The sequence below is a fragment of the Mesoplodon bidens genome (genome assembly GCF_964165515.1).
Source record: "Mesoplodon bidens genome assembly, chromosome: 3".
Classification (NCBI taxonomy): domain Eukaryota; kingdom Metazoa; phylum Chordata; class Mammalia; order Artiodactyla; family Ziphiidae; genus Mesoplodon; species Mesoplodon bidens.
Window position 1 is genome coordinate 130,440,776 of NC_138178.1, and position 27,392 is coordinate 130,468,167.

A 27,392-nucleotide genomic window follows, 5' to 3' on the forward strand; every position below is an offset into this window, starting at 1 on the left:
CTTGCAGACTCTAGAGCACAGGCTCAGTAGTTCTGGCGCACGGGCTTAGTTGCTCCGCGGCATGTGGGATCTTCCCGGACCAGGGCTCGAACCCGTGTCCCCTGCATTGGCAGGCGGATTCTTAACCACTGCGCCACCAGAGAATCCCCCCAGTGAGCTCTTTGTATTATAGCAAAGCGGTAGGGAAAGTCTACATGGTGACAAAAACAAAACTTAACTAAAATTTGACTTTTTTTTAACAAAAGGCCCTTATATCTGTTTTAAATAGTTGTGCTTCTTGATTACCAAATCACTCTGTCTTTACTGTCATATTAAATGCCAACTTCATTTTACTTTTGACCTCTTTAAAGCATTTGTTGTGTCCATTTCTCACTAATTAAAAACATCCTAACTTTAAGGACTTAGTTACAAAGAACCATAGAGCAGTGTAAAAATAAAGTTAGTAAAACAACCATTACTACTTTGAATACGTTTTGCTAGTTCTTCTAAAAATAAGTTTTCAAAAAGTTAAGACTGGGCTTCGCTGGTGGTGCAGTGGTTAAGAATCCCCCTGCCAATGCAGGGGACACAGGTCCGAGCCCTGGTCCGGGAAGATCCCACATGCTGTGGAGCAACTAAGCCCGTGTGCCACAACTACTGAGCCTGCACTCTAGAGCCAGCAAGCCACAACTACTGAGCCCACGTGCCTAGAGCCCATGCTTCACAACAAAAGAAGCCACTGCAGTGAGAAGCCCGCACACTGCAAAGAAGAGCAGCCCCCCCTCGCTGCAACTAGAGAAAGCCCACGCACAGTAACGAAGACCCAACGCAGCCAAAAATAAATAAAATAAAAAATAAATTTATTTAAAAAAAAAAGTTAAGACTGCCTAAACCACTCTTTCTTTTGTTGACTACACTTGAATGGAATTCAGATGAGGGGAGTAGCCCTTTCTGAAATAATTGGATTTACCATACTTAACTTCCTGGAAGCAGATAGTTGGGAAAAAAAAAGGAAAAACCTGTACACTGAGTTAAAAACACCTATTGAACTTTTTCCGGCATGATTAATAGAACATGTACTTTACCAGAGAACGGTTCACACTCCTGTATGTTTAACAGAGAAGGTTTCAGTCTTTAAAACAAATTATGTGATAAAACATGCTACCTACCATTGGAACAAGTAAAAGGTCTAAAAATGAGTGTTGATAGTATACTATCTTTGGAGTATTGTTGATGCATGCCAAAATCAATGAGTTCATCTCCAAGACCCATACTGACATTTTTTCTTGCAATTTTGTAAAATGAGTGCCAGGTGCTTAATCGGGATAAAATGCAGTGACTAAATCACAATGCCAGAAAAGCTAGGAAAATTAAATTCAGAATCTTAACTCTTACATTCATGGATGCTATCATTGTCCCTGACATTGGATATATTCTTCCAAATATTGATGGAATGTCAAATAACATGGAGTGTAACCTAACAGGTACTTTGGTTTTGTTATAATGTTCTGTGATTTCTCACAAAAGTATTTCTACCACCTAAAATAGAAACTCCTTAAGGATAAGAAGTTATTTTATCATACTTTAATGTCATAGAACAATGGTGAATATATTTTTTAATTACAATCTTGAAAAGGCCAAAATCTTGAAAATATTTAGCTATCTAAAATTTGAGAGTTAATTTTGATGAATATGTGAGGTAAATTATTTGTGTACTTTCTGGGATCTTTATATTTTCTGCTTAAAAGATTGCTTATGATATGAATGCTAAGATTCTCTTAGATTTTCTTGGTTTAGTTAGTTACTTCTGATTACTACAGGTAAAATCTTACTAATGAAGCCACTTTAATATATTAGAGTTTTGCTTAGCAAAACTGTTCTTATATCATGGCAAATGGCCCATGATAATTAGGGCTTTGCTAATTTGATTTCAACAAATTCTATTAAACAGAAAAGTCTGCAGAACAAGCAAGTCTCACATCATGAGTCAGTTACTATTTACTGGAAATTGTGGTTTTGTCAATGTTGGGTTTTTATCCATAAATGTGATTATGAACTGTTTTTATCCAAATTTCTAAACTATTCTATCCATTAACTTGATTCTGTTTTTCCTGAGATCATCTGTGAAGCAAGAGTTTGAGATACAATTTCATGGCAAAGACCTGATTACAATACCTTACATTCTGTGTGATTTAATATTTTCAAAGCACTTCATAACAATTGTCTTCATAACCCCTATGAAATAGGTAGATATAAACAAGGTGTGATTTGTCCAGGGTTTTATGACTAATGTAATATGTATCAGAAATGAGACTACTGCATAGCCCACAGGCTATAAAGTCTTGTCAAGTGATCGCTCCCTGTGAACTTTTCTGAATACCATTAACACTGTTTATTATTTAGTGCTCACTATTTAACTTGCTTTCCCATTTTCCACCATTTCAAACCTTTTCCACTCTCCAGCAAACTTTTTTCCTCCTTCATACTCAGCATATGACCCTCGCCTCCTAGTTTATAGAAATAGAAACCAGGGCCATCTGGCTGAACAGAGATTCCGAGAAATGCCTTAAAATGCTACAGAGAGCATTTAATCCCTTTCAATGAATGATTGAGCTGGTAAGTGAGGAAGTTCCTCAGAGACAAGAAACCACACAAAAAAAGTGAATATGAAATTATAAAGTACCACACAGATGTTTGTCTTGGGTTTGGGGGTAGTTGCTAGCTGCTTCCTACTAACCTAAAGCCTGGATTTCAATGTGCTGGGGTTCTGAAGAGGTGACATAGGAGGTAATACCTTGTGGTGAGGTCTAATCAAAGAACTCATCCCCTCCAACTTAATGCCAGGACTCTCGGAACACACATCTTCAGTGGATGAATTATGGGAAAAATAAGCAGGTCCTCACAGGTTGGTGGTGGGATTTATGCTTGTCTCTGCCTTGGTTCTGGATGAAGGAGGTACAAATTGAGGAAAGAAATGTCTTCTCTGAAAATGCATAACAAGCTTATTTTTACACAAGTCTGAAGCCTGAAATCACACTTCTGTGATTTTAGAGGGGGAAAAATCCTGGCTTGGTGGAAACCTCAAGGACCTGGAAGGAGCAAATGCAAATAATCTGTCGAGGAGTGTACTATACTCCCAGAATCCTGACAAATAAAATTTGAAAGAACATGAGCTCAAAATGAAAAATCACTCTAGGGACTCTTCCCTGCAAAGATTGAAGATGTCAGAATTATCAGATAGATTGTATAAAATATTCCCTTATCTGATTTAAGTAAGTAAACACTGGTGATATATGATAAAGAAATAATCAAAATTGACTAGGCACATTTGGAGAAAAATCATTTTTTAAATGAAAAATACAATTAAAATTAGAAACTGAAATGAACTGAACAGATTAAATAGCTGAAAAGAAATCATTAAGCTCAAAGATCTGAGGGAAAAAATCACCCAGAATATAGCCCAGAGAAATAAAAGATGGAAATATGAACAAGAGATTAAGAGAGAATGAAGATATAATGAGCAGGTCCAGTGTATATCTAATTAGAATTTCAGAGAAATTACTTAAAAGAATAATGACTTAGAGTTTTCCCAAATTTATGAAAGATGCCAAATTTCAAATTCAGAGAGCCCAAAAAACCCAAGACAGTTTAAAAGAAAATGAACAAAGAGTAAAACCTCAAAATACCAAAGACAAAAATGTTTTTAAAACAATTAGACAGAGATAATATTACCAACAAAGGAATGAAAGTTAGTTTTTGTTGGCATTTCATTAACAACTAAGGAATCCAGAAGATGGTGAAACATCTTGAAAATGCTGAGAGAAAATAACCAGCAAAATTCTACCCACAATGAAACTATCAATAATAAGGGTGAAATAAAAGCCAAGTTGGGAGTGACATCAGCAAAATGGTGATGGACCCTCCACCCCCCTGAAAACATACTGATCAGCAACAAATCACAAATTCCCTTCGTGAGGAATCCAGAAATGAAAGGCTCCTGCACTGCAGGTGAACAGAAAACAAGAATCACCAAAACCAGTAGGGAGATTTGGGACAGACTCTCGTCAGAGTCCCTGACCCCAGCACAGTGCCATAAAATTGGGAAGAGACCTCCTAGGTCTCAGCTTCTCCCAGAGGAGGGAAGGGGTTAGTTCACATGTCCAGCACCCCAGCTTTTTTTAGGGGGCTCCCCAGAGATCAGGCTTATGTCTTGCCAGTCTTAGAACTCTGACAGGTTCAGTACAGTTTAGACACCTGGAGAAGAATGGAGACAGCAATTTGAACTGGCAGACAACATAGCTCCCCTGCTTCCTCAGCACAGAACGAACAAACCAGAACTACAGCTTCCTGCTACTCCCTGAGGAGGGAAAGAGTTGGTGGAGGCCCCCAAAGTCTCTGGACAAGTTGATTGGTGACAGTGTTCTACTGTCCAAGGCCAGTCCATGAAATTGGGAGAGGTACCTATTTTGTCTAATGCACAGACAGTAATGCAGAGAGTTGAGAAAAATGAAGAATCAGGCAGAGATGTTTCAAACAAAGCAAGATAAATCTCCAGAAACCCTAATGAAACAGAGGTATATAATTTACCTGATAGATAATTCAAAATAACTGTCATAAAGATGCTAACTACAGGCAAGAGAACAAAGCATGAGAAATTTCAACAGAGATAGAAAATGTTAAGGGAATTCCTTGGTGGTCCAGTGGTTAGGACTTCACTCTTCCACTGCAGGGGATATGGGTTCAAACCCTGGTAAGGAAACTAAGATCCCACAAGCCACATAGCACAGCCAAAAACAAAAAAATAGTACAAAACAGAAATCATGGAGCTGAAGAACATGAAAACTGAAGTGAAAAATTCACTTGAGCAGTTCATCAACAAACTAGATATCAGACAGGAGAAAGGATCAGTGAACTTGAAGACAAGTCATTGGAAATAATTTAGTCAGAAAAGAAAAAGGAATGGAAAAGAATGAACAAAACTAAAGGGACTTATGGTACACCATCAAACAGATCAATATACACATTGAATCCCAGACAGAGAAGAAAGTACCAGAAGGCTTATTTGATGATGATAATGATGACTGAAAAATTCCCAAAACTAGAGTAGAAAATGGACATCCAGATCCAAGAAGTCAAAAGAATACAAAGAAATCCACACCAAGACACATTATAACCAAATTATCAGAAGTCAAAGGCCTTTGAATTTTGAAAGCAGAGAAGAGACTTGTCACATACAGGGGAACCCCTACAAGACAAGAAATTTTTCAGCAGAAATTTTGCAGGCCAGAAAAAGAGCAGGATAATCTTATTAAAGGGCTAAGAGAAAACAACAACAACAACAAAATGCCAAGTAAGAATAACATACTCTGCAAAACTAGCCTTCAAAAAATAGAGAGATCATGACCTTCCCAGATAAACAAAAGCTGAAGGTCACCACTAGACCTGTCTTATAAGAAATGCTAAAGAGAGTTCTTCAGGTTGAAACAAAATGATGCTAAAAAGCAGCACAGTAGCATAAGTATGAAACTCATTGATAAAGATGAATATATAGACAAATACAGAATATTGTATTACTATAATGGTGGTGGGTAAATCTCTTAATTCTAGTATAAAAGTTAAGAATAAATATTAAAATAACTATAAATATATTGAAAGATACACAAGATAAACAGATGTAAATTATGACCACAATAAAATGTTGGAGGGTGGGTGGAAGAAGTTTAAGTGTAGAGTTTTTGTATGCAGTTGAATTTATCAGCTTTAAATAGACTGTTTCATAAGATATTTTTTGTAAGCCTTAAGCTAACCACACACACGGACATACACCATACACACACTATAGAAGTTACACAAAATTAAAATGGAAAATAATCAAAGTATATCAATATGAAAAAAAATTAACAAAACAGGAAGACAGCAAGAGAGGAAATAACAGACCAAAGAACTACAAAGCTAATAGAAGAACATCAACAAAATAGCAATATAAATTGTTTCTTTCCAGTAAGTAAATGTAAATTGATTAAACTCCCCAATCAAATGACATAAGAGTTGCTGAATGGACTAAAAATATAAATGACCAAACTGTATGCTGTCTACAAGAAACTCACTTTTGATTTAAGGGTACACATAGACTGAAAGTAAAAGGATGGAAAAAGATACTATGCAAATAGTAAACAAAAGAATGCAGGGGTTGCTTTAGTTAGACAAAATAGACTTTAAGTCAAAAACTCATAAGAGGCAAAGAAGGGCATTATATTATTATATTATGAAAGGGTCAATCCACCAGGAAGATAAAACAATTATAAATATGCATCCAACATCAGAGTACCTAAACATATAAAACAAATATTGACAGAACTGAAGGGAGAAATAAGACAGTAACACCATAACAGTAAGAGACTTCAATGCCCCACTTTCAATAACGGATAGAACATCCAGACAGAAGATCAATAAAGAAACCAAGCACTTGAGCAACATTATGGACCAAATGGCACTGACAGACATATGTAGAACATTTCACACAACAGCAGCAAAATACACATTCTTTTCAAGCACACATAGATCTTGCTCCAGGGTGGATTGCATGTTAGGTCACAAAATAAGTCTTAGCACATTTAAGAAGATTAAGATCATACAAAGTATCTTTTCTGACTACAGTGGAATGAAACTAAAACTCAATAGCAGAAGTAAACCTGGAAAATTTACAACTATGTGAAAATTAACACACTGTTCAACAACCACTGGGTCAAAGAAGAAATCAAAAAGGAAATTAGAAAATATGTCTTGACAAAAGAAAACACAGCATTCCCAAAATTATGGGTTGCAGCAAAAGCAGTACTAAGAGAGATTTCCATAGTGATAAGCACCTACATTTAAAAAGAAGAAAGATCTCAGATGAACAGCCTAACTTTACACCTCAAGGAGCTGGAAAAAAGAACAAACTAAGCCCAAAATTAGCAGAAGGAAGGAGATAACAAAGATCAGAGCAGAAATAAACAAAATAGAGAATTAAAAAACAATAGAAGAAAATTTATGAAACTAAGTTAGTTTTTTGAAAAGATAAATAAAATTGACAAACTCTTAGCTAGACAATTAAGAAAAAAAGACAGGGCTTCCCCGGTGGCACAGTGGTTGAGAGTCCGCCTGCCGATGCAGGGGACACGGGTTCGTGCCCCAGTCTGGGAAGATCCCACATGCCGCGGAGCGGCTAGGCCCATGAGCCATGGCCGCTGAGCCTGCGTGTCCAGAACCTGTGCTCTGCAACGGCAGAGGCCACAACAGTGAGAGGCCTGCGTACCACAAAAAAAAAAAAAAAGTAAAAGCAGAAATGAAAGAAGAGACATTACAACTGAGGCCACAGAAATAAAAAGGATCATAAGAGACTACTATAAGCAGTTATATACCAACAAGCTGAATAACCGAGAAGAAATGGATAAATTCCCATAAACATACAACCTACCAATACCAAGACTGAATCATGAAGAAACAGAAAGTATGAACAGACCTATAACTAGTATGAAGATTGAATCAATAATCAAAAAGTTCCCAATAAAGAAAAGTCCAGGCCCAGATGGCTTCACTGGAGAATTCTACCAAATATTTAAAGAGTTAATGTCAGTTATTCTCAAACATTTCCAAAAAAATTGAAGAGGAGAGAAGACTTCCTAACTAGTTCAATGAGGCCAGCATCACCTTGATACTAATGCCAAAGATACCACCTGAAAAGAAAACTACAGGCCAGTATTCCTGATGAATATAGATACAAAAGTCCTCAACAAAATACTAGCAAACTGAATCCAACAGCACATTAAAAGTATTATACACCATGACCAAGTGGGAATTACCTCTGAGATATATGGATGGTTCAAGAAAATCAATTAATGTAATATACCACATTAACAGAACAAAAGATAAGTCACATCTTTACGATAGATGCAGAAAAGGCATTTGACAAAATTTAACACCCTTTCATGATAAAAACTCAACAAACTAAGAATAGAAAAAAATTACTTCAATGTAACAAAAAAAAAGCTACAACTAACATCATTTTTTTTAATGTCTTGAGATATTTTCTAATTTCCCTTTTGCTTTCTTCCTTGACCCAATGGTTCTTCAAGAATGAGTTGTTTAATTTTCTAGTTTTACTTCTGCTCTTAGAAAATATAAAGAATATAAAAAATATGCAAGGAAATAACAAAAAATGCCAGTCATTGAGTATAATTTCTTTTTATTTCATGGAACACTTTTAGAAATTGACAACATACTAGAGCATGAAAGCAACACTTAACAAATTAGAGGCAGTGAGACACAGTGACTGAGTACATCTCAACCACTTACTGGCTCTGCCTATGTCCCATTTCCAAAAATGGATAATAATAATGCATACTCCATAGGGTTATTGTGAGGACTAACTGATACAAAAATCAGAAAAAATAATTATAAAAATAACTTCAGGGAACTATATTCAATATCCTCTCATAAACCATAATGGAAAAGAATATAAAATGAATATATATGTATAACTGAATCACTTTGCTATACAGCAGAAATTAACACAACATTGTAAATCAACTATACTTCAATAATTTTTTTAAAAAAATAATTGCAAATATCTCTCATGAACATAGATTCAAAAATCCTTGACAAATCAAATCCACATATATAAAGGATAACATATTATGACCAAATATGTTTTATCCCAAGAATACAGCATTGGTTTAACATTCAAAAATCAATGTAATTAACCATATTTGCAGTGTAGGGGAGAAAATCATATCATCTCAATAGATACAGAAAAAGAATTTGACAAAATTCAACAACCATTCATGATTTTTTAAAAAAATCTACTTTTAGCAAACTAAGAACAGAAATTCCTCAGTCTACTAAAGAGCATCTACAAAAGTACCTATAGCCAACATAATACTTAATGATGAAAGACTGAAAGATTACTCCCTAGGCAAGAGGCAGGTACTTCACTTCTTGTCCTAGCCATTGTGCTGGAGGTTCAGCCATTGCAACAAGGTAAGGAAAAGAAGACAAACATTGGAAAGAAAGAAGTAAAATTGTCTTTATTTGTAGGTGACATGATTGAGGAAAAAATTTTAATGAACCTACAAAAATCAACTAGAGCTAATAAGTGAATTTAAGAAGTTTGCAGGATAAAACTATTTCATATACTAGCAGAAAACAATTTAAAAAAGAAATATAAAAACAATTCCATTTACGATAGTGCCCCACCCAAAATTAAAATATTTATGAATAAATAATATATGTGCAAGATCTTTACAATGAAAACTACTGAGAGAAATTAAAGAAGGCCTAAGTAAATGGCAAAAAATACCCTGGAAGACCCATTATTTTTAAGATGTCACTTCTTCCCTAAATTGATATATACATTCAATGCAATCCCAATTAAAATATCAGCAGGATTTTTTGGTAGCAGTTGCCAAGATTATTTTTAAATGTATGTAGAAATACAAAGCATTTAGAATAGCGGAAACAATTTTGAAAAAGGAAACCAAAGTTGGTTGATCACACTGCCTGATTTCAAGACTTCCTGTAAAGCTATAGTAATTGAGACATTGTAATACTAGGGAAAAGATAGACATATAGATCAATGGAGAAGAAATGAGAATGCAGAATTAGACCCACACATATATAGTCAATAGACTTTTTACAAAGGTGCCCAGGTAATTGAGTGAGGAAACGAACATTTTTTTCAATAAATGGTTCTGAAATAATTGGGTATCCATATGGGGAACAATGAATACTGATTCTTATGTCACACCATACTTAGAAATCTACTTGCTATGGATCATAGACCTAAATGTAAAAGCTAAAACTCGTAGAAGAAAATCTTCATTACTTTGTAGGAGCCAAACATTTCTTAGGAAACAAAAAGCATGAACCAAAATTGACAAACAAGATTTTATCAAAATAAAAGCTTGTTTTTTGCAAAACAGATAATGATTTGCAGCACATGTATCTGGCAAAGTACTTGTGTCCAGAATATATGAAGAACTCTTACAACTCAACAGTAAGAAAATCCAATAAATATGGGCAAAATATTTTAACAGACACTTCACAAAAGAAGATGTATGCGTGACCAAGAAGCACATGAAAAGATGCTCATGCTCGTTAGTCATCAGGAAAATGAAAATTACGAGATACCATTACATATTGACTAGAAAGACTAAAAAAGATTATACCAAGTATTGCCAAAGATGTGTATTAATAAGAAAATATACCCTGATGATAGGAATATAAAGTTTTACAACCACTTTGGAAAGCAGTTGGACAGTTTTTGAAAAATGAAACACCATAAAACAGCTGTTGAAGTCCTAGAGGCCCAAGAGAAACAAAAGCATATGTCCATACAAAAACTTGAATGTGAATGTTTGTAGTAGCTTTATTCACAATGGCCCAAAACTGAAATTAACCCAAATATCCATAAAAAGTAAAGGGATAAACAAAATATGGTATATCCATACAAAGGGGTATACTTTGCAGTAAGAAAGGAACATGCTAGTGATAAAAACAACAACATGGATGTATCTAAAAAATCAGTATGTAGAATGAAAGAAGCCAGACAAAAATGAGCTCACACTATGTCATTACATTTATATTAAATTTTAGAAAATACAGACTAACCTATAGTCACAAAAAGTGGATTACCTATTGCTTGGGGCCAGGGGCAGGATGAAATTTAGTGGGTGTGGAAAGATTCTGTATTTGATTGCAATGGTGGTTTCACAGGTTGCAAAAGTATGACAAAACTCATCAAATATGTACACCTACATACATATATTATACCTCAATGAAATTGATTCCCCCTGCAAAAACAGAAACAAACAAACAAAAACAGTGCAGAGGTTTGAAATATAATCTGAGAATAAAACCTAAAGTGAGGAAGAATGTAAAAAGTGTAGCCCCATCACTTAGCAGCCCTGTGTAACTTCATAAAGTTATGTGGGTAAATGACATAACCCCTAGTGCCTATTTCCTCGTTTATAAAAATGAGAATAATAATAGTACTTACCTCATAGAATCATTGTGAGGAGTAAAGTATATAATTCATATAAAATCTTTAGAGTGGTACCTGCCAAGTGGTGTTGATTGTTAGGTATTAATATTAAATTTCAAAAAATTGGGATTTAGACTACGTCCTCTCACCCCCAAATAACTCTTTGAATTCAGGAACAGAAATAAGGTGTGAACGTTTATTTAGAAAAATTTTAAACACTTATGAACACAAGGGTAAAGGATGTAATCACAATGAAATTTAGAAAATACTTAGAATATGATAATAAAATACTATATATCAGAACTTTATATGAAGCAGCTAAACTGGCACACAGAAGTAAATCTGGAACTTTAAATGTTTACATTAGAAAAGAAGAGCCTGAAAATTAACAAGTTAAGTAAGCATCCAATTTTACGTTAAAAAAAATAAACCCAAAGGAAACAAGCAGAAAGAAATTAATATAGAAATTAATAAAATAGAAAACATAATAATAAAGAGGCTTAACAAAACCAAGAGCTACCTCATACTTTTTTTTCATGGTCAAATTTCTTCAGGGGTGACCATGTACATACTCACCATCTTCTCACTTCCCCAGCCACTCTAATCTGCTTTGCCCCATCACTCTACCAAAAGAGCTGTTGCCTAAGGCTCACAGTGACCTTCCTATCAACAAGTTCATTAGGCACTTTTCAATCCTCACCCAGGTTCATCTCTCAGCAGCAATTGACTCCATATTTTTCTCTATAACACTTCCACTGGCTAGCACACTGTCCTGTTTTTTTTGTTGTTGTTCTTGTTGTTGTTGTTTTTTACTACCTGGCTTGCTTCTCTTCACGCTCATCCGCCTCTGCCTTGCCCTCAGAGGTTGAAGTTTCTCAAGACCTAAGCCTAGGTCCCTTGCTCTTGCCAAGTGAATGCATCCACATTCTTGGTATCGTACCACTTAAAAGCAGATGACTCACGTACACATATCTATGATCCTAACACAGACTCTGAGCTGTCGCTTTCTCTATTCTACACCTATTTGACATCTCTTCAAGGATATCTGAAGCCCTCAGATTCAGCATATCCATATCCAGCATATTCAACTGAGCTCAGGATCTTTCCTCCTCCCTCCCCACTCTACACCTATTTTCCCCAAAACCTCAACTTCCTCTTTTCTTCCCCATTTCAGTGACTGGCACTGCTATCCATGTATTTACATAGTTCAGAAACCTATGAGTCATTGATGCTGCCTTCTCTCTCATATCTCACATTCACCCCATTACCAAATCCTGTCTGTTACATCCTAACATCTCTTAAGTCCATTCACTTCTTCCCATCCACAATGCCTGGTGCATACTACCATCTATCTATTGCCTAGTCTATGGCAGTTAGCCTCCTAATTGCTGTGTCTATATCCTCTGGCTCTCACTCAAAAAGAGCTTCCTTTAAAACAGGGGTCCCGGGCTTCCCTGGTGGCGCAGTGGTTGAGAGTCCGCCTGCTGATGCAGAGGACACGGGTTTGTGCCCCGGTCCGGGAGGATCCCACATGCCACGGAGCGGCTGGGCCTGTGAGCCATGCCTGCTGGGCCTGCGCGTCCAGAGCCTGTGCTCCGCAATGGGAGAGGCCACAGCGGTGAGAGGCCCGCGTACCGCAAAAAAAAAAAAAAAAAAAAAAAAAAACCAAAATAAATAAAAATAAATAAATAAATAAATAAATAAAACAGGGGTCCCAAACTCAAAGGCCTAGAGAGCCCTGGATATTACCCTCTGAGAGGTAATAGGGAATGGTAGTGACTATGGTGTACTAGAGAGCATATATCTAAAGAGGGCACTACATTAATTCAGTTCCAGCTGTGAGATGACATTGTCAAATCATCTGATTTTTCAAGAGAAATCAGAAATTTGGATTTTTTTAATAGGAAGTCTACCTTTTAAATAATGGAATTGAAGTATTGTTTAAAAAAAAAAAAAACCCATAGGCTAACACTGGTTAAGCCAAACAAAACATTTTGTGAATCAGATCCAACCCATAGGCTACTAATTTGCATTTCCTTCTCTTCCCCCTTTTTTTTTTCTGTATTATCTTCCTTAGAGGAATAAAACAAATCAACACCATATTTTCTTTATAATGTCCATATAACAAAGCTAAATTACATTTAATACCCATCAACATTAGTTAAAATGAACTCTGAGTAATTTACACCTTAACTTATGGGAAGTTTATGTTGTTCTAAGTTTGACCAAATATAAAGAAAGTACCATACATCCCCTTGTGATATACCATCAATGTCTGCCTCGCTCTACTATACTATATACATTGCTTTAGGTCAGCCACTATTGTACATTTGTTTTGAAGGAAATTTTGCGTGCTTTTCAGCACCTAATATGTGTGATCAATGCTTAATGACTTGGATGGTTGAGCAAATTCATAGTAAAGTAAAGGAGTTTAACAGAACTGTTTCCTTCTCTTCCTCCACACAAATAAAATCAGAATCTCTAACTTAGCGAAGTAGAACTTTGCATCTAACTTGTTTTAAATAAAGACAAACTTCTATAAATTAAGTGTCCTTGTTATCTTTTTATTTTAACTTTGTTGAGGGGTCTGTTTAAGTAGTATAATTTCATCAATAGTCCTGAACTACAATTCTGAGAATATGAGTTCTGGTCCAAATCCTATTCTACTTGGCTAATTGATATTTGTCAAATCACTACTTTTCTGGGCCAGTTGTTTAATTTGTAAAGTGGTTAGTCTCAGTGATATCTAAGACACCTGTAGTTCTCATAGTCTGACACTGATAAAGCATCTAGAATTTGAGGGTTTCTTTAAAAAATTTCTTCTTACTTTATGACCTAGTTCTGAAATCTAATACAGTGTCTGTGAATGCTACCTCTGAGATATGAATGCCAATTTTTAAATTACACATATCATGTTAAAACCAAAGTTTAGTTTGTTTGGGACATAAATATTTAGAATCATCTGCTTTCTAAAATAAGGTGTAGCTGTATATTTCAAATCTGTATCTTCTAACTTTTAACAAAAATTCAATTACAGCTGCCATTTTTCATTAGCATGTTGATCACATGCTACGATTTTTTTCCAGCTTTAATCTCTCAGTATAAAAATGCTTAAGTAATATTTTCTTCAACTTTTGTGCTCTTTCCTCAGCTATTGTGTAGGACTTTGTCCAGTTGCTGATGAAGCCACCTAGGCTGGTTTGAGGTGATACTGTGTACTCTAGGGAACTTTTCTGTCATACCATGGAATTAGCAGGTTTTAAGCTAATGTGAATGATCATCATCACTGATTATGTTCAAACTGTTATTGTCCTTAAGAAATCTAGATGGAAAGAAAGTAAGCAGTGTTCCTTCTGCCTTTTTCTCCCTTGGGATATTCTATTACTTCTTCTGATACATTCTGCCCTTTTTTTCCCCCCACCAGTATCTGTCAGAACGATATTCTCCAATGACTCTGGCTCTCTGTCTTTATCTTTACAAAAAAGCAATTCTGTTATCTTCTTAGTTTGAAAAGCATGAAAGGTTTTATGAAAATCAGTAATATACAATGGGGGATTTTGTGTTGGAAAAACTTCTTAAAGGATAGCACAGTTTCAGCCCAAATACAATTTAGATTAGTTTCCTAACAATTCTAAATCTATAATGTATGAGACTCTTAGTTCAGAAATAAATTCTTTATATTCCTTAATATATGTTAAATTTTCTTCAGAGCTGTGCATAGTAAACTAATGAGCAATCCATAGTAACCTGTTATATTTCAGGGTGACTTTCAATAATGAAAGCTCACAAATTTTCCTCCTTACTTATAAAATTAATACTTCATTCCTGAAAAAATAGTTATTTGTGCTTTTAAAAAAATATACTTCTAGGGGCTTCCCTGGTGGCGCAGTGGTTGAGAGTCCGTGTCCCCCCGATGCAGGGGACACGGGTTCATGCCCCGGTCCGGGAAGATCCCACACGCCATGGAGCGGCTGGGCCCGTGAGCCATGGCCGCTGAGCCTGCGCATCCGGAGCCTGTTCTCTGCAACAGGAGAGGCCACAACAGTGAGAGGCCCGCATACTGCAAAAAAAATATATATATATATATATATATATATATATATATATATACTTCTAGTTAAGTAGAGGGTATGGTAAAAGTACTTGATAGTCTGCAAAACAACACAAAATGAAGGTGTTAAACTTCTAGATCATTGTATTTTACTAAACTGATCATTTGGTTTCTGAATATCTTTTTCTTGGGCATGTTAATTCTGCAAATCTTGAACAACTAACAAATAGTTGCAGTAACATATATATGACACTACTATTAATAAAGCAGTATTTGTCACCCTAAAAATGAAGGAATTAACTTGAACTGTGTACCATCAAAGATCTAAATGTACAAATGTATCAAAGAAAACCAGGATCCCTATGAGCCTTGAATTAGGAGTCAGGACACCTGGGTTTTAATCCTTTCAATTTCCTGTGTATTCCTAGACAATGTACTTAATCTCTAAAGCACAGCTTTATTTATAAAATTAAGTTATTGAATTAAATCTCTAAGGTTTCTCTTAGTCCAGGAGAAGCTGGGGCAAGTTTCCAGTTGTCCTATCCCAGCAGAGTCTTACGGACAGTGCTTATTCTCCTAGCAACAATATGTGACAACACCTATGAAGTATTGCCAACCAGGAGAGCTCACCTAAGACATGCTGTCCAGGTTTTTTATTGGGATCAGCCAGATAGGCATGGAGCATCTGCCTGGCAGACTTTAATTACTCAGTCTCCAACCTCCTCAAAGGTCAAAATGATACCAAATGGCCTGGGTCACATTAATCACATGTTAGCATAAATTATTATGGTGGTCACATGGCCACCATAAATCACATTGTTAGCATAAATTATTTGGTATGGCCCAAAGCCCCAGGTAAACAAAGACATTCTTATCAGGCAAGATATTCCAAGGATTCAGAAATATCTTCCAAGAGCTAGGCAAGAGCCAGATCTTTCTGTGGAATGTGCAGGGTTTAGACAACTCAGGCCTGCTGAGTTAATCCTTTGCTGCATACTTTTCAGTGAAGTAATCCTCTAGAGCCTTCTTGAGAAAGGGTGCTTGGTGAGCAATTTCTGGGGGCTTTTCATGTCAAATATTTTTTGCTCTACTGTCATATTTAATTGATAGTTTATAGAATTCTAGGTTGGAGATAATTTTCCCTGAGGATTTTTAAGGTGTTGCTCCACTTCCAGTGTTGTTATTGAAGCTTGAAAACCATTCTGATTCTTGATCCTTTCTATGTGAATGGTTTTTTTCTTTACTGAAAACTATTAGATTTTTCTTTGACCCTAGGGTTCTGAAATGATGTCTCTTCACATGGATCTGTTTTCTATCCATTTTAATGGGCATTGAACATGCCCTTTTAATTTAGTCTCATGTATCCTTTAGTTTGGGGAAACATTCTTGAATTTTTCATTGATTTTCTCCCCTCCTTTGTTTCTGTTCTCTCCTTCTGGAACTCCTAACATTTGGATGTTGGACATCCAAACAGATCTTTTTCTTACCTCTTCTCTCCTATTTTTCATCTGTCTTTTGTCTCTACTTTTTTTAGGAACATTCCCCCAACTTCTAGCCCTTCTCTTGACATTTTAATTTCTACTAGCTTGTTTAATTTCTATAAGCTCTTTTTTTTCCTCTGAATTTTTTTTATTAACAGCATCTTGTTTTTGTTTCATGAATGCAATATTTTATCTCTCTGATTCTATTAATGATAACATTGTTTGTTTAGTTTTTTCTTTATAGTTTTCTTTTTTCTATTAGTTTGTTGTGATCTCTATCTTTCATTGAAAACTTTTGAGCTATCTGGTTATCCTTGGCTGTCTGTTCATAATTAAGGGTGGAAGCTCTAAGCATGTAGGTGAGGCATGTACACACTAGGTGATCTGGCTGGACGATTTGTTAGGGAACCTATGATGATGGTATACTTAGGTCTTTCCTCTTGGGCCACTCAGATTTCTCTGGGGGAAAAGTATTCTAATCCTTCAGAGAATAAAGGTGTAGTTTACAACACTTTGAGAACCTAGTCAGGGAAGAGGGTTTGGGCATGGGAGAATCCCTTTACTTGGTGTTCATTACTAATCTCCCTGTTTTCTAACTCTTACTCCAGGCCAGAATAGCCTCTTCAGAGAATAAACACCCAGATATCTGGCAGAATGAATAAGTGTCATTTCAGGGCATGGACTAGGGAAAGAAATTTAGGGATCTAACTGCTCTTAAACAGCTTTTATCTACCCCTGTTTTAGCCGCTTCCACATCTCAGTTCCAGTGGTACTTGGTTCTCTTGGTTCCTGAACCTTTTGAAGATTCTGAAATATTTATCAGGTTGGTTCTCAGTCCTCCTCACTACTGGCTTGGGATTCATCACATTTTGCCACCCTCAGCCTCAATGACTTGCTAGAAGGACTTAGAGTTGTTATACTCATGGTTACAGTTTGTTACAGTTCATGGATAGGGTAAAATCAGCAAAGGGAAACGACACATGGAGTAAGGTCCAGAGGAAACCAGGAACAAGCTTCCAAGAGTCCTCTCCCAGTAGGGCCACATTCCTTCCATAATGAGTTATGACAACATGTGAAATGTTACTTACCAAGGAAACTCATTAGAAATTCAGTGCCAAAGTTTTTTATTGGGGCTTAGTCATATAAGTACTCTTTGCCCAACACCAAAATTCCAGACTTCCATAAGGAAAACAGGTGTTGTGTATAAACCATATTGTTTGCACAAAAAGCTTAGTCACAATGAAATACATTTATCATTTAGGGAATGGTGAGAATCTTCCCAAAAATCCAAGTTCCCAAATGCCAGCCAAGTACCAGCCTTACAAGCAGGCTTTTCTAAGGATAGCAGTCTCAAGCATACTATATTAACTCTTTTCTGCACACATATCCATCTGCTTTCTAGCTTCCAATACTTTGTTATTGTATCCTTTCCCATTCTACTCATATTTATGGGTTTATATCTTTTAAGAAAATCCCTTTGCTATTGTTTTAGTGGAGTTTCAGGTGAGAATGATTAGACATGTATCTTCAATATTAACCTGGAATTTTATTAAATTGTAAATCAAAACACCCCACTTTAATTTATAAAATTTTTAAGCAACTTGAGAGAAAACAGACTAAGCAAAGAGAAGAAACTTTAAATTTAAAAAAAGATGTTAGTATCCTAAGAGAGTGACAAAAAGAGATTGTATCCTCTGTATCCTAGAAAGAAGAGGCTGCCATAAAGAAAAAAATATTTAGAAGATTTTTAAAAAGGAGTTTTTAAAGAATGAAATATGGGATAGGCATTGAAAGAGAACATCTGAGAGAAGTCTGGCTACTCACCTTATAGCTAAGGCATATAAAAGCTTCATTTTTTTAATATGCAGCACTAGCAATGGCAAGCTTGGGAATGGTGCACTACTCTCCATAGGAACTTAAATTGAGACGGAATCTAAGGAAACTGCTTCTGTGAAGGAAATCTACATAGTTGGAAATATATGCCTATCCAGAATGGGGAAGAGACTTTGTTCACCCCAATTTATTTTTGCATCAATTCCAAAGTTTATATAGATATGTTCTCCAATAAAGTTTCTATTTCAAATCAACAAACATGGGAAAATTGACTTGACAAAAAGAAATTGTATAGAAAAGCACCCATTCTATAGGTATTTCAGTATCTACTATCTCCAAGCAGCATGGTTCTGAATGCCATGGGGGACAGTAAGTGATATATAGCTCCATGGTGACTCTTCCTCAAATCTTGGGATACCTGTATTAACTAAAGTTATATTAGATAACATTCACAAATATATATTATCATACTCTCATCTTTCTTCCCTTTACTTGAAGAACTAAATAGGGAGACAAAAATGAGAGTTTGAATTACAAAATAACAAAATCATTTCAGATCACTCATAAATAGGTTAAATATTTTAAAATAAGTTTGCTAGTGATAAGTGTTTTAAATCTTCATTAATTCAAAAATTATAAACCGATATTTTCTAAAGTAGGGACTGCTAGTTTGTAGGTAGGGAAAAAGGTAGGTTATATGATGAAAAACATTTGATATCCATCAACCCATATAATTGTTTATAATTTTAGAATAAAGAATCATATCCTTCTAAAATAGCCCATTTAAATTCTAAAATTTGTGTGGAAATGCAAAAGACCCCAAATAGCCAAAGTAAACTTGAGAAAGAAGAACAGAGCTGGAGATATGCTCCTGATTTCAGACTATACTACAAAGCTAAGTCATCAAAACAGTCTATCACTGGTACAAAAAGAGACTCATAGATGAATGGAACAAAATAAAGAGCCCAAAAGTAAACACATGCACTTATGGTCAATTAATCTAGGACAAAAGAGGCAAGAATATACAATGGGGAAAAGACAAGTCTCTTCAATAAGTGGTGTGGGAAAAATGAACAGCTACATGTAAAAGAATGAAATTAGAACATATTCTCACACCATATACACAAACTCAAAATGGATTAAAGACCAGAAGCCATAAAACTCCTAGAAGAAAACATAGGCAGAACACTCTTTAACCTGAATCATAGCACTATTTTTTGGATCTAAGGCAAAGAAAACAAACACAAAAATAAACAAATGGGACCCAATCAAACATAAAAGCTTTTGTATAGCAAAGGAAACCATCAACAAAGCAAAAAGACAACCTACTGAATGGGAGAAAATATTTGCAGATATGACCAATAAGGGGTTAATATCCAAAACATAGAAACAGCTCATTCAACTCAACATCAATAAAAACAAACAACCTGATTAAAATATGGGCAGAAGACCTAAACAGATTTTTCCATAGAAGACGTATAGATGGCCAACAGACACTAATCATCAGAGAAATGCAAATCAAAACCACATTGAAATATCACCTCACACCTGTCAGAATGGCTATCATCAAAAAGACCACAAATAAATGTTGGTGAGCATGTGGAGAAAAGAGAACCCTCATACACTGTTGGTGAGAGTGTAAATTGGTGCAACCACTATGGAAAACAGTATGGAGTTTCCTCAAAAACTAAAGATAAAGCTACCATATGATCAAGCAATTCCACTCTTGGGTTTATATCTGAAGAAAGTGAAAACACTAATTCAAAAAGATACATGCACCCCAATGTTCATAGCAGCATCATTTACAATAGCCAAAATATGGAAACAACCTAAGTGTCCATCAACAGATAAATGGATAAAGAAGATGTGGTATACACATACAGTGAAGTACTACTCAGCCATAAAAATAGGATGAAAGTTTACCATTTGCAACAACATGGATGTACTTGGAGGGTATTATGCTCAGTAAAATAAGTCAGACAGAGAAAGACAAATACCGTATGTTATCATTTGTATGTGGAATCTAAAAAATAAACTAATGAATATAACAAAACAGAAACAGACTCACGGATATAGAGAACAAACTAGTGGTTACCGGGGAGAGAGGGAAGAGGGGGTATTAAGATAGGGGTATTAAGAGGTACAGACTACTATGTACAGTACATAAATTGCAAGGATATATTATACAACACAGGGAATATGGCCAATATTTTATAATAACTTTAAATGGAGTATAATTTACAAAAATTTTTGAATCACTATGTTGTACACCTGAAACTAATATAATCAAATATACTTCAATTTTTTTAATGTTTAATTAAAAAGTAAAATAAAATGGCCCATTTATTCAGTTTTTCTGATACTAAGAAAGACCTGGAAAGATATGGCCCCTCTGACATAAATTGGCATCAGCAAATCATTTACATGTATGCTATTTACCATTCTAAACTTCTGGAAATCTACATAAAGTACATGTTTACTGTGCTTCATGAACTATCATTCACTGTCTTAACATCTTAACAAATGATAATTGCTTGACATTTTTTATATTAATTTTGTTTACCTAGCATCATGTCCTGTTAGCTATATTCTACAAAATACTTGGAATCTACTAATATCAGGTCATCATTTTTAACCTTATTATAATCTCAATGTGATTGAAGCACCTGGTTGTGTTTATATGATGCATTGTAACATTCTGCAAATCTGGGACCACTGCTGACCTTTAATTCTTTCCTTGTTCAGCTCAACTCCCTCTCACACTCATTATTTATCCCATCCCATGACCTTTTAGATTACACTTTCTACCCTGTCCCCATCCTCTTCATCATTTGAACCTTTTAAATGCCTTCACTGAACTCTAGCTTTTTCCAGACAACCCTTCGTAAACACCCCATCTCAACTTGTGGGAAGAACAGTCAGCCTGTTTTATGTTTCCCGGTACACCTTCTGATGTTATATCATCATCATCTCTCTTAAACCCATGCCATCTGATTAGGTCATCACTGGCTATAATAATAACTTCCACTTTCCTGGATGAATCATCGCTTTCTTTCTCCTGGCCCTGTCTCTTGAACATCTATAGATGTTCTTCAAAGCCCATATTGATAATGCATCCAATGTCTCTCAGTTCAGTGGCTTCTCAGAGCTCTAAAACCCTCCATTTCTATTTGAGCTACTCAACAACATGACCACACCTTGGATCAACTCTTGAAAATGAAGCAATTCTTTCCAACCAGTTTCTTCTCTTTCCCCTTATACATCTGGAATTCATCCCTTTATATGTTTTTTACCCTCATCCTAACCTTTACTCACTTTACCCCTTTTGTTTCCCCACTCCATTAGCTTCTTTTTGATGTCATTTGCATTTAGAACCTATGGTCAGTCTAGTATTCCTCATCCCTTGACTTTGCTGTGCCGATGTGGTTCACTCACCCACTTTTTCTTTCTCTACAATAGTTCCACGTGTCTAAATAGTTCTAAATTTTTGCTTGGAAAATGCAATGTAGTTATTTGAACTTTTTATAATGGAATCTTTTTTTTCTGTTAGAGTGTTTCAATTTTCGAATTAGGAACCCTTACTGACCACATATACTGTCAACTGCCTGACTTTAACTGGACCTCTCTGCTTCTCAATATAATCTTTTATAACCCTTCTATTCATGTGTTCCAAATGTTTTCCATATTCCAAGGGCTTAAATCTAACATCCCTTCTCAGGATATGACCTTGCCTCCTACTTTACTAGAAAAGAATAGAATCCATCTGCCAAATTCTCTCATCCATCTTCTCTACATCAAAATGTTGTGTCTATGCTACATCCCCACTTCTTATTCTAGCAAAGAGAGGTTTATAGATTATTTTAACTTTTCTGTGCAGACCTCCAAGTTTTTCTTCAACTATCTTTTCTACCCTCTTGACTCAGTAGTATGTGTTTTCCTTTTCAGGGCTGACCTACCTCACCTAGAGCCTTCTTTAGCAATTGAACTCTCCTTTCCTCACTCCCACTCTCCTCCATTTACCATTTCACCCCCTCTAGTTCATTTTTGATCAGCAGATTATTAAATCAGAAACTGTGAAAATCTGAGATTTTACCCTACTTGAAAGCTGACAGGTTAGCCTGCCACAGTTTTATAATACATATACCAACAGAAAACAGAAGACCCATGGGTCAGAGAAAAAGACCATTTATAACTCATGGCAAAAAACAAAAAGCAACCAAAGCAATGTTTTGAATCAAGCGCCCAAGCCCAATTCCTGTAAGGCAACACAGTGAGAGCCAGATGTTACCTGTGTATGCAGCAAAGTATGTTACAGGAGAGAAACCCCAAAATGAGGAAGACAGACAGACCTTATCTTTACTCTGGAATGTAAGCAAATCTTCACCAAGGAGAGAGAAGAAGATTTTACTCCCCTGGAATATCTCCAGGGAGGGAAATGTTCTCTATATTATACCAGTCAGGAGACAGATCTTCCCTCTGACCCTAAGGTAGACACTATCTCTAATTTTCAAGGATGTTTGCTGTGCAAACCCCTTGCATAGTAGAAAACCTGGCATGCAGAAACCTGCACTATTCCAATACATGATTTCCAATACAAATTTTCCTTTTCTTATCTCCTATCTTCAAATATATCTCATATAGACTGTGCTCACTGCCTTTTTCATCTTACTTCCTTGTATTTTTTCCTGTCATTCCACTGAAAACTATTCTCTTCAAGATACCTCAATCAAATGGTTGTTTCTTAATTATTCTTGACTTTTTGCAGAAGTTAACAATGGCTGAACTTTCTTCCTTTCACCTCTGAACTACTCCACTGCTGTGACTAGTCTGATTCTTAAGTCTGTGTCCTTTGCTCATCTCTCTTTTCTTCACTTTTTGGGCTTTTTCATTTTGACTATTAAATGTGAACATATCACAGGTTGATTTCTCATTCTACATTTGCTCCCCCAAATATATTCTACTTTGAGTTGCAGCTGTCACCTCTGTAGGTGATTGTGATTTACTTCTTATATTCCAAAACGCACCTGCCATCTCTATTTCTGCCTATATCTAATAAATTTTAAAACTAAGAATCAATTCTATTACCTGACTTTTTAAAATTGTTGTCGGTGGGACTTTCATTCTATCAGTTCTTTAGATTCAAAACCTGAGAATGAGATTGCGTGGACTCACTCAAATGCAACAGTCTTTTAACTGGAATTCTTTATGCCATTCTAATCCATTGTCTACACTGTCACCTAAGAAATCACTTGAGCAAAAATCATATTACAGAGTTTGTGGGAGTTAAGGTCTAATCCTTTGACATTTTTATACAAGGTCTCCGTGATTGGATGACTGCTTTCCCCTTCAGTTTCTGCTTGTGCTGTATTTCCCATACACACCCATACCACAACAACATGCCAAAGTACTTCCTTTGACCTAAATTCACTGCTCATTTATTCAAACATTTTCTGAACCTACTGTGAACCAGGTATCTTGCTGGGCACTGGGGCTATACATATGAGTAAGTTACAGTCTCTCTTAAGAAGGGAATAAAAATGTAAACAAATGCCATAAAGTATGATTTGTAATGCAGGGATACAGAGTGGTTTCCCTCTTCCTAAGGCACTTAAGGTGACAACGTAAAAAATGACATAGAGTAAGTTATTGAAGGATGAGTTGGAATTTGCTTTATGACCATGAAATCATATTTCAGGTGAAGTAAAAGCATGTACAGAGGCATGGAGATGTGAAATTAAACCCCTTATTTGAAAGTTGTAAATAATTCAGAATGAGCAGACCATAAGATTGAAGATGGGGATAAAAGGATATAATGATGGGAAGGTGGAACTAGGTGATAAAAGACCTTTTCTGTATCAAAGGAGTATGGGCTTTTTCCTGGAATAGTATGATCAGATTTACTTTTTTAAAAGAAGGTGTTCCATCATAGTAATAATTTATTCAGGCAAGAATGATAGATGCTAAAACTAGCGTATGGAAGTTTGACGAATAAAAGATATTTACTAGTCTCTGAATACCTCTCCACATGATACTCATTACAGTGGGAAAAACAGTAACTTAACCATGGAGAAACCTGGTAGATACCATCTTAACCAATGATCAAAGTTAACCTCACAGTAATGGGACAAATCAACATCATGAACCTTATGATATAATGCACTGAGAAGAATGCAGCACCATCATTTCTGTGGTATTCCTACCAAAATGCAAATTCTGAATCTAATCATGAGGAAACATCTGATAAACCCAGTGAGAAGCATTCTACAAAACCAGTGGTCTGAACTCTTTAAAACTGAATATCATGAAAGACAAAGGGGAAAAATGACAATTAAGGGATTAAGTATACATGAGATCTATGTGTAATGTATAATCTTGGATTTTTCCCTCCCATAAATGGCATTTTGGGGACCAAATGGCAAAATCTGAGTAAGGTCTGCAGATTAGATAATAGTATTTTATCAGTATCAAATTTTTGATTTTTATAATCATACTGGTTATATAAGAGAATTTCTTTTTTAAGGAAGTATACATTGAAATATTTAGAGGTAAAGGGACATCACATATGCAACTTACTCTCAAATGATTTTTTAAATCATATATAAAACATGTTCACGTATAGGACATGTTGATAGCAGCATTATTCACAGTATCCAAAAGGTAGAAGCTGCTCAGGTGAACATCAGTGGATGAATGTTTAAACAAAATTTGATATATACATAAAATGGAATATTATTCAGCCTTAAAAGGAAGGAAATTCTGACACATCTGCATGTGTGATATCATGGATAAACCTTGAAGTCATTATGCTGAGTGAAGTAAGCCAGTCACAAAGGGACAAATATTGTATAATTTCCCTTATATGAGGTACTTAGAGTAGCCAAATTCATAGAGACAGAAATTAGAATGGTGGTTGCCAGAGGCTGTAGGGGAGAGGAATAAGGAGTTATTGTTAGATGGATACAGAGTTTCAATTTGGGAGGATGAAAAAGTTTTGGAGATAGATGGTGGTGATGGTTACACAACAATGTGAATGTACTCAGTGCAATGAAACTGTACACTTAAAAACTGGTTAAATTGTAGTTTTATGTCATATATATTTTAGTCCAACTTTTAGGTAAAAATAAAACATGTAGAGAGGCGAGAATAAAGGAAAAATAGCAAAATGAGTAGTTATCTTCTAAAGATACAGATGGAGTTAAGAATGGAAGCAGAGAGACCAATTTAAAAGCTATATAGTAGTAAAGACAAAAAAAACAGATGTATCTGAGGATGATTTAAGTGGTACAATTTGAGATTAATAGGGTAGTATTTTAAAATCCTCTATCACATCTAGCTTGTTAACCAAAATACAATAGATATGAGTAGAAGCACAGGCTGCTATCTCTGCCTGAGCCTTTACCTGTCTAACACTCATTTATCCTTCATAACTTGACTCAAATGTGACTTCTCTAAGTCCTGCCTGCCTGACCCTTTACACAGTCTCTCCTCTTTCCCCTTACCTCTCACCATTTCCTGCACTGTATTAGTCTATCCCCCTTCTTAGCTGTTGTGGTAGCATCTTTTGCATTGACATAATATTTCAAAATAGTTGGTTTATCTCTTTCTTCCATATACTGAGCTCCTTGAGGGCAGAAACAGTTACTGTATGTATGAATCCATGGTACCCTTCATAGTGTGTGCTCAGTAACTGTTTGAATAGAATCAGTAAGTTATTGAGTACTTACACTCTTTTCCTTTATAATGTTCTGTACTTGCCTCTTTCTTTCCAGGCCCTCCCACCCCCCACTCAAAGTTCATACTCTATTTCAGTAGTCTTGTAATTAGTCTTTCTACTTCTAGTCTGAAGTTTCTCTGCAGTTGCCTTACGTTGATGCCAGATTAATGAAATTCTGTGATTTGGAGTGCTTACATAAAAACCCTCCATATCTTCCCATTATCTAAATAATAAAGTCCATATTCACCAGTTAGGAATTGAGACCTTCCACAGAATGTTTTCAGAAGTTACCATGTTTATTTCAAATTCTACTTAACCTACCTGCTTAACTTTATTCATCAAATATTTGAGGACCTGCCTTTTGCAAGGCTTTATGAAGAAAGTAAGTTCACTAAATATGATCTCAACTTTGTGTTCATTTTTTGTTCCCTTCTTTCTTTTTACTATTTTATTTCATCTTAGGGGTAAATAATATTGGGAGAACACTCACCCATATTCATATTTAAGTAAGTTGTTCCATTTTAAGACAAAACATGAGTGATATAATGAAGTTTAGAATAGGTGGCAAGCCATCCTGCCCATTGTCTGGCTTATTTGCAAAACAGAAACAGACTCAGACGTACAGAATGAACTTATGGTTACCAAGGGGAAGGGTAGCAGGGAGGGATAGTTAGGGAGTTTGGGATTGATATGTACACACTGCTATATTTAAAATGGATAACCAACAAGGACCTACTGTATAGCACAGGGAACTCTGATTGATATTCTGTAATTATCTAAATGGGAAAAGAATTTGAAAAAGAATAGATACATGTATATGTATAACTGAATCACTTTGCTGTACACCTGAAACTAATACAACATTGTTAATCAACTATACTCCAATGTAAAAAATAAGTTCAATAAATGTTTAAACTGAATTAATTTTGTTTAAAAATATAGAAATTTAGGGGCTTTCCTGGTGGCACAGTGGTTGAGAGTCCGCCTGCCGATGCAGGGGACACGGGTTCGCGCCCCGGTCTGGGAAGATCCCACATGCCGCGGAACAGCTAGGCCCGTGAGCCGTGGCCGCTGAACCTGCGCGTCCGGAGCCTGTGCTCTGCAACGGGAGAGGCCACAACAGTGAAAGGCCCGCGTGCTGCAAAAAAAAAAAAAAGAAAAAGAAAAAAATATATATATATATAAATTTAAGATTTTACCATAGAAAGTTATTAATTTCTTATATTAAACCTTTGGAAATCTGCCTATTTTTTCTTCAGCGTAGTTCAACTGTTAACTTTTGAGTTTTACTTGCTATCTATTATTATTTGT

General features: G+C 35.6%; 1 protein-coding gene across 1 annotated transcript in view; it reads left to right on the forward strand.

Annotated features, from left to right (window-relative positions):
• GPR137C (G protein-coupled receptor 137C) overlaps positions 1–27,392 on the forward strand; it is a gene marked incomplete at its 5' end in the record, with an annotated part of 52,750 nt that overhangs the window by 3,083 nt on the left and 22,275 nt on the right.